The following is a 9,168-nucleotide window of genomic DNA, read 5'->3' on the forward strand; positions in this document are numbered from 1 at the left end:
TAAGAGTGGTTGGGTCGAGAGTTTTTTTATTAGATGTGCTAGGAATTGGGTGCTTATGGTCCAGATTTAAGTCCAGTTATAGCCTCATCACTTTTGTTCCCAATTAATCTGGATATGGTTTGTTTGAAGAACATTTAAGCTGAAGCCAGACCTCCTAGCCCCCCCCCCCCCTAAACCAGGTCTAGTTGAACCTAGTAGAGGCAGTTCAAATCAAGTCGAGCCTGGTACTGATTTAACCTGACTTATCATGTCAACCCTGAATTTAGGGTTGGAATAGGTCTGAGAGCTCCAACCCTAAAACCTCACCCATCAATACCCACACCCCCTCATTAATATAATTCAATAGCAAAACCAACAGGGGCTCTGCTTGTTTGGTAGAGCAGTGAGTGCACCACACCTTGTGTTTGGGACGTTGCAGGTTCAAATCCCCATGGTATGGTTGTATAACTGGTGAGGGTCTGCCTAACCCCGGCTTGCTTATCTCAAAAAAATCATAATAAAAATAATAATTCAGTGGCAAATATGGTGTTAACAACTGTTTTTTTTTGTCCCGGCCCATTTTCTAGTTTTGTTGCTCTTTCTTAATTATTCTTTTCTCTGTGACTCTTGGAATTTTTTCCTTTTCTTTATGTTTTGCATTTGTTAATTCCACAATTTCTTTTCTCACTTTTTTATTTTAAGTCATTAATATGCAGTTGTTTTGTTCTTTAGCCACCAAAATGGATGCAGTTCATCAAATCTACTGAACTAAAGGATTCATTTTCATAAACTTATCATTAATAAGCAACTTGGAATGAGTCAAGAATTTGTGACTTGCAGTTGTCTTGCTTTGTCACCGAGTCACATGGTCAATGATTTAATCATTTTTTAAATATTAGATTAACATGACTCATAGTGTTTTTATAATAGTACACTTTTAAATCAACTAAAGTTTAGAGATGTTTATGGGCAATGATTGTTTTAATAGGATTAACTAACTTATGGTAAAGGAAGATGAGCTAGGTGGTCTTCTTGGTTTTTTGAAAAGCAAACCAAGATTCTTTTAAAGTTTCTAAAAAGTTAAGCAGATTCCACCTCTAACTACTATTTTATCATAATTGAAATTAACGTGAACAGTGAAAAAAAAGCTTGAATGACTATGTGGTGGTTGAAATTTAGTTGTCCAAATGCTATCCCAAGCATAATTAGTATCCCCCTAAGAACCTTTAAAGCTTAATAGCTAAAACCAACCTCCTATTTCCACATAAGGGCTCCCCTCATCTGGTAGGCACTGTTGTCAGTATTGGTGTGTATCGGCCAAAACTTATAGTATCGCCAGAAAATCGATATGATAATAACCTGAATTGGTTATTTTTAATACATATATAAAATAGCTTAAAATTATTATTTAAATATTATTTTAATAGTTTTAACACATGTCATGTTCCGATTGACAGGTAATATTTTTTAATATTTTTTTGGCCGATTCAGAATGATACACTTGTATTGGTGTAAGCTGATACACCTGAATCATTGGCCAAAAGATACAAGTCAGTTTCCGATACTGATACTGACAACAATGGTCATGAGCTCTAAATCCACAAGGCACGTCCTTTGGTAGGTATACTTCCTGGTAAATAAGGGGACCTCAAGGATTTTACCAACTGGATTCCTGCCAATATGCAAACTATGACAGGGGGTTTTCCTTGGCTAAAAAAAAAAGCACCATCTTGTATTCAAAAGTATGAAGGCAAAAGTTTAGTTCATAGAAGGCAGGCAATTATTATCTTTGAACAAGAAGGGGTAGAATTAAAGATCCAGATGCCCTCTTAGGTGATTCATTCCTGCTTCTTGTGTTTATTTTCTTGGGCATGATCTGAATTTGGACCTGAGCATATCCGGATAAGAGTTCAGGCACAGGTGTTTGTGTAATGTGTTTGATCTTATTTTGAATGATTATGGGGAATGACTTACCTCCTAATTAGTTTTTTCACCATGATTGTATCTTTTCAATAAAAATTTTCTTTCTCTAAATTCCAAAAGTTTTATTTGCATTTTCGTTTTTTTTAGCAAATGATGCAATGTGTGGAGATGTTGAGATGATTTCCTCCGTTAAATAATCCTACATATTTAATTAATTCTAGATGGTGCTCTATGCCAAGAATCCACAGTTTTGAATGCCGTGGACAACTACGATAGACGAGCTAAAATATGAAAAAAAGGCCACGTAAAAGCAGAAAATCTTTCTCTGATGCAAAGATCTTGACCCCATAAAAAACAGAAAACCTCTACCTCTCTCTCTTTATTGTATAATTGATAAAATATAAATTAGAGAAAGCAAGGATCAGTTTGAATTGACGTGTAAATCAGGCCTTGCCTTGTGCTTAACAATAAAAGCTTAAATATATGATGATGTTACAGCCAGCTACTGTTGAAAAGACACTATTACGCTTTGGAGAATGCAATCATAAATAAAAAAAACAAAGTTTTTGATGCATCCTGGTGGCCATTCTGCTCAAGTGGTGCATCCCACAGAATATTCAATCAAATCATCTTTTATGTGCACTCATTGACAGGCATCCACATTGCATTGCAGTGGGAAAGTTTCTTTGGACTTCAAGATGGCACCTACCAAGCACGGGGGAATCCGTAAAGTTAGAGAATTGGATGCTAAATGGATCAGTGGGGAACCCAACCTACCCCGACACGGCCAAGACCTTCTCCATGCTTTTATCATACCTCAATTATACTCACAAGTCAATACCACCCTCAAGTTTACTCATGACTAACCCAAATTTGGTAGAACATAACTTTACCTCCTCTACCATTTTATGTCACCGAGTAATCAATATCAATATGTTGGATTAACCACCACGATTTTACGTGGTGGTTATCCACGAGGGATGATCTCTTTGGATAAACCGGCACACGATCAAGGAAGAACGGTTAAACTTATGATCTATATAAGAGGGTATCATGAGAGATCCTCGTTAAAGTAAAATACAAAAAAACCGAGAAAGAGGGTTTTCTTCCAAGTTCTTACCTCTTCATACAGTCGATTTTCCATCGAAAGAAAAGATGTTTACTCACCGGCAAACTAAGAGAGTCTGCGATCGTGGTGGCTGCAGCCCGGCTGAACGGAGATAACCCATTTGCCATGAACGATCATCATCCTCCGACAACAATCTCCTCTGCTCCAGTCGAACCTCACCACCGGCAACAACAGCCCGCCAATGGCTGCCTCAAGTATAACAGTCTCCCCTGTTTGTTTTGTTTAACACAGTTTTGTTGTGTTTTCTTTGTCTCAGCGCAGGGCCACCGCCATTAAGGGGAGGCGATCCCGAACAACCCCAACAATGGGTTATGGGCCCACACTCCGCATCCGCTGCGGGGGGTGTGTCCTGATCGTCCGACCATGCAGATCGCAGTGGGGCGACGCTGCAGCTGGACGTCGACACCGACGACCGTCGCTGTAGGGCGACATAACAAAAATGTTTTCTTCTCGCCGACCATCTGCAGGACACCGTGGATGCATCGTCGGGAGGACGCAACCTTCGTCGACTGCTTCACCACCGCCAACCGTTCGGTGTCACGCGACATCGAGGGCGACAAAACAACTTTCCGATATCCTTTCTACCGTCAAGCAAGGTGGCTGAATCCATCGCCGGAGGCCGTTCGGGGCCGATGCCTTTTCTCCGTCTTGAGCTGGCTGGCGACGTGGGTCACCGACAGGTGATGTGGGTCACTGACAAACGACGTGGGTTGCCGGCAGGCGACGTGGGCTGCCGGCAAGCCAAGAGTGTAAATCCTCTTCTTCACAAAAAACAGAAACCCTCGGGTTTTCTATTCTTTTTCTTATTTTAACGGATGATCTTGATAGGGTTCGGGCCCGGGTCCATTCTGGTTCATGCCGGGGCAGACCCAGATAAGGTTATTACTGGGTCTAACCCAGATCCGGTTAATACAGAGTCAGACCCAGATCCGGTTAATACCGGGTATGACCCAAATCTGACTAGTAACCGGATCAGACCCGAATCCAGTTATAACCGAGTCTAACCCGGATCAGGTTATTACAGGGTCTGACCCAGATCCAGTTATATACCGGGTCCGACCCAGATCAAGTTAAAACCTAGTCAGACCCGAATCTAATTATATACCGGGTCAGACCTGAATCCAGTTCAAGACGGGTCCGACCCAAATCCAGTTCAATCTGAGTCTGACCCGAATCCAGTTAAAGCCAGGTCCGACCTGGATCCAATTTGAATTGGTTCTGACCCAGATCCAGTTAAAGTCGGGTCTGACCCGAATTCAGTTTGAACTGGTTCTGACCCGGATCCAGTAGGGTCCATTCACTGTTTGGCCTGAACCGGACCAGGGACTGATTCGACCCCTTTCGTGACCGGTTCAGAACCGTTTTGACCGGTTTCTTCTAGTTTCTCACCGGTTCCGAGATGCTAAGACCCTATTTTCATAGATATAAGAAAATATAGTGATTTTGGCATAGAGTTATAGGGTTTTTATAAACCTTTGTTCATACTTGGCACTAGTTTATAAGATTTAGAATCATTTTGGACCCTTAGATAACCGGTTAAGGACTATTTTATACCGGTTCCAAGTGCTTTCAGATCGGTTCCGGCTTGAGGACCCAGGGTTTTACCCATTTATGCTTGGCTTTTATTATTGTTCATGCATTTATTTAAAATTATGCATGCGTAAATGATTGTTTAATATTGGCATTAAGGATAGTTAGATGACTTAGTGTATTCACGTCACCAAAGTGATTGAATACAAGTATGTTGTCAAAGCATTTTGGCACTATTATACAGTTTAAGCTGATATTAACATTGTACTTAGATTCGTGAAATGATAAACGACCCAAAGGTAGTTTTATCATGTTTAGAATTTAAGTAGGGTAGAATAAGGTAAACATGTCGAGATACATCACACATGTGTATCCAAAGGTACCTTGTGTCGATGGTCTAACTTTACGAGAACCTTAGTTTTAACGAATATGGTCGGTAGGCGAAGTAGTTTTGCATGTCAGAGCTCTTACCAAAGTAGGACTCCGATGACCCCCTTCACTCACCTGGAAATAAGTATATTAAAGGCCTTTATTCTTTTGCTTTTTCCATTAAAGTTTTAGTCTCGTACGAATGCTTTCTTGATACATGTTTTTTGTCGTGCAGTTTCTAGTTCTGTGATTTTTAGATGGCTCTAGCTGTATACCTTTTCTAGATGAATCGAATTTTAGTGATTGGAAATAAACTGCACTTTTTACATTAAGGTATATGGATCTGGTCCTAAGGATAGAAGAACATACTGCTCTAACTGATCAAAGCACTATTGATCAAAAGACTGCTTTTGAAAAGTGAGAGCGGTCGAATAAATTTAACCTGTTGCTTTTGCAATCTAAGGTGGCTAAAAATATTCGTAGTGTCATACCACAATGCAGGACAATTAGAGAGTTTTTAAGTGCTATTGAAGCACAATTTGTGAGTTCAAACAAGGCCAGAGCCAGTACCCTGATGTCTAAACTCATATCTATGAAATATACTAGAGGAAAAAACATTCGCCAGCACATTTTGCAGATGAGGAACATAACGTCTCAGCTAAATGACATAAAGCTCACTATCTTTGATTCTTTTCTAGTGCATTTAGTTCTAGTGTCATTACCCTTGGAGTATGGACCTTTCAAAATCTCTTACAACACACATAATGATGAATGAACGTTTAATAAACTTATGTCTAAGTGTGTTGAAGAAGAAGAGATGATGAAAATGAAGAAGGTGCAGAGTGCAAATATGGCTTCTCATGCATCAAAGGTAGGACTAATGAAGAATGCATTTAAGAGAAATACTAGGAAGAAGCCAACAAAGGATAAGACATTTTAAGGCAAGCAATTTGACTCTGATCCCATAAAGTGCTTCTTTTTCAAGAGGAAGGGACACATGAAGATAGATTGCATAAAGTACAAAAAGTGGTTGAAAAAAAGAGATAATTTGTCATTTATTTCTTATGAATATAATTTATTACAAATTCCTAAAAATAACTAGTAGATTGATTCTGGTGCTACTGTTCATATTTCCAATTGTCTATAGTTGTTCATGAGCAAAAGGGAATCAACAATGCATGAGAAGAACATCCATTCGGAAAACAAGATGCATTCACATATGAAGGGTATTAGAACCTGCATGATTACTCTAGATATATGCATAGTTTTGGATCTTCATGATGTCTTTTATATTCCATCATATAGTAGAAACTTAATTTCAATTTCGAAATTGGATAAATTTGGATATTGTTTTAAGTTTAAAAATTCCAAATTGTTTATTTATAAACATTCAATTGAAATTGGTTCTACATCAATTTATGATGGTTTGTATAGATTGAACGTGAAGATCCAAACTCAGGAGTCTATGACTTCTGAATACGCATTGGTTAGAAATAAACGTAGCTTGATAAATGATAAATCTTACATGCTTTAGCATCAAATGTAAAACCCATGAATTTTAAGGAATTTTCAATGAAATAAAAATGTGTGTTTATGTGAAATAATATGGTTTATGAAATATTAAATGTGATTTTGAGGATTTCAGGCCAGTAGAGCGAACCCGGTAACGAATACTAGAAAGGTACTTGGATCCAGAATTTACCGAGATCTGATGACCCGACCCGGTTCACGAGGCCAAGTGGAGAAATCCGATGGTTTCGAGATAATAGTGTGAGATTCGAAACACATTTATGGTGAGAGAGTGTAAGTTTAGAACCAACGGGTGAAAAATCCACTTGAAAATGGAAGAAATCCATCAGCAAGGAAAAAACATCCAAATATGACATAAAAAGAATTTTCTTGCAAAGTAAACACCAAGTGATGGTGTGGTGTAGTGGTAGGGAACATGGTTGTTTGGAGCCACAACCCAAGTTCAAAACTCACGGTGTGTCCACGTAGAAGTTAAAAACATTATGTTTTTTTTTTATGAAATCCGGAACAAAACTGAAAGGGTTATATACAATTTAATTCACACCCTTTGCAATGAAAAGCAACATAGCACAAGTGGTGGGGCTCGTTACCCCTTAGGTTGAAGACCCCAGTTCAAAACCCCCTGTGCATGGATTTTCCTTTTTGCACAAGAAAAGTGATAATTTTTACTTTGGTGAAAAAAAAGGAAGGTAAAAACGTGAGATCTTGGCCAAGCTTATTTCTGTGGCTTTTTCATCTCACTTTACCAAAAAGTAAGGAGAATCCCACCAATAAGGGAGAAGGGTACCACTAAAGCAACAAATATAGGTGGTTGAGATAATTTTGCTAAAGAGAGGAAGGGGGAGATTTTGGAAATTCCAAGCACCCACTAAAAACGTGGGCAGAAGGTTAGGTTTTTGAAAATCAAAACTCCCCTAAGTGGGGAAGGAAATTAAATTTGGAGGAGAGGGGGGAACGACTGGACTTCCCTACTCTCTCTCTCTCTCTTGACGTTTTGGCCAGCCACCCTTTTCTTCTTTGCTGATTGTGGGGACTCCATTATTGAAGTTGGGTGGGTTGCTCCAACGAAGGAACATGAGTGCAACTGTAAGACTTCAAATAGGTAAGGGGTATTTTATTTTATATGTACGTGTTAGATGCCCTGCGACATAAATATGTTGTAGTGTCGTCAATATGAATAGGATGGCACCGTCGACACGGGGGTGGTCGACGTCAAGAGGCACGTTGGGCGTGGGTTGTCTAATCTCATTGAGTACACCATTCACGCCACAACAGTGTGATTATTTCTTGAAACATCACTTTCACGCTGGAAGGCTAAGGAAGAACTAGACGTGGTTAATGCATAGTGTAGGTTCGGATTTATTTTATAATCAAGTTGTTTTGTTAATACATGTTGATCGTAAGACTCGTGGTGATTAATAGCTGCACACACACGATTCAACACATAAACTGAAAGTTGTCCACGAATGCACGTCAAACACAATTTTCACCTATAGCTAAGTTGAATATCGTGGATGAGGCTGATTGAAGATGGGTTTTCTGATTTGGCAATTTAGGACAGTATTAGAGAAAAACGATGTAGGTATGTCATAGCATTAACCGAATGCTCCCTCATTTATCTATGGCCAAATGATGGGTTATCATAAAGACATTTTGTTTAAAAAAAAAAAGTGCATAGATTTAATTGTGTAAAAATGTGTATGTCCGACCCTTGTAGTAAAAGTGTATCATTGTGATTACTTTACCTTCATTTGACATGAGACGTTCTGATGCTTGATGTTGTGTATGACAACCAACCAATATTGTTATGCTGAAATGTCATCAGCCATGCCATGATCCACCTTGTGTGGTGTGATCGATGACATTAGGAGAAAAAAAAATAGACAGATGAATTGCATACATTATGAACTCAAGCTTTGAAATTTTTCTATTTTAGCCTGCTAACCGCACATAGACTTTCATCTATCTCCTTAAATTTCTGTGGATGATCTAGGAAGATGGAACCTGAATCAGGATTGGCGGGTCGAGTTGGACTGAACCTCAAACCGATGGAGGGTATTATTGTTAGGCATACATCCTAGATATTAATGAAATCAGTTTTTTTCCCCTATTACACGTGCTGTTAAACATGGATTCATGTTATATGTAGGACCATGATGTGGCTGAAGTTATTTTTCTGTTGTGGGTAAATATGAAGGTTATTTGGTTTCAGCCATATGTATTTTTTTATTTTGCTCATTTTAGCAAACTGAAAAAGATACGGTTGGTTATTGAGTTTATACCTGATAGTTAGGGATTTGAACAATTCTTTTAATACATTACTATCTCATATCCTACATTAAGAAAAGGTAGACATGGGGATAAGGTCCACGTGTGGGTAGGATCTGACAGTGGGCGTCTCAACAGGGGCTACGATTGTTTGGTAGGTGCAGTTAGTGCACGTCGCCTTGGGTTGGGACGTTGCACTCAAAACTCAAAAATACCATGTACAATAGGTCAGGCTGGGTTGAACCACATCAGTGCAGTGGTTAGCACCAATCCTTAACGGGTCAGTTCCGCCACTCTTGGCAGCAAACCATCAATAGGTCGCTGGATTTCCTAGCATTAGCGCAAGCTGCTGATCTGCGAGGCTTTTGGAAAAGTCGGGGAAGCAGGCACTGTCGGTAGTAGGCCGGTGGTGTGGTGGGTCCTACCATCGAATGGACATG

The sequence above is a fragment of the Nuphar pumila genome, chromosome 11 (genome assembly GCF_984573655.1).
Source record: "Nuphar pumila chromosome 11, dmNupPumi1.hap1.1, whole genome shotgun sequence".
Classification (NCBI taxonomy): domain Eukaryota; kingdom Viridiplantae; phylum Streptophyta; class Magnoliopsida; order Nymphaeales; family Nymphaeaceae; genus Nuphar; species Nuphar pumila.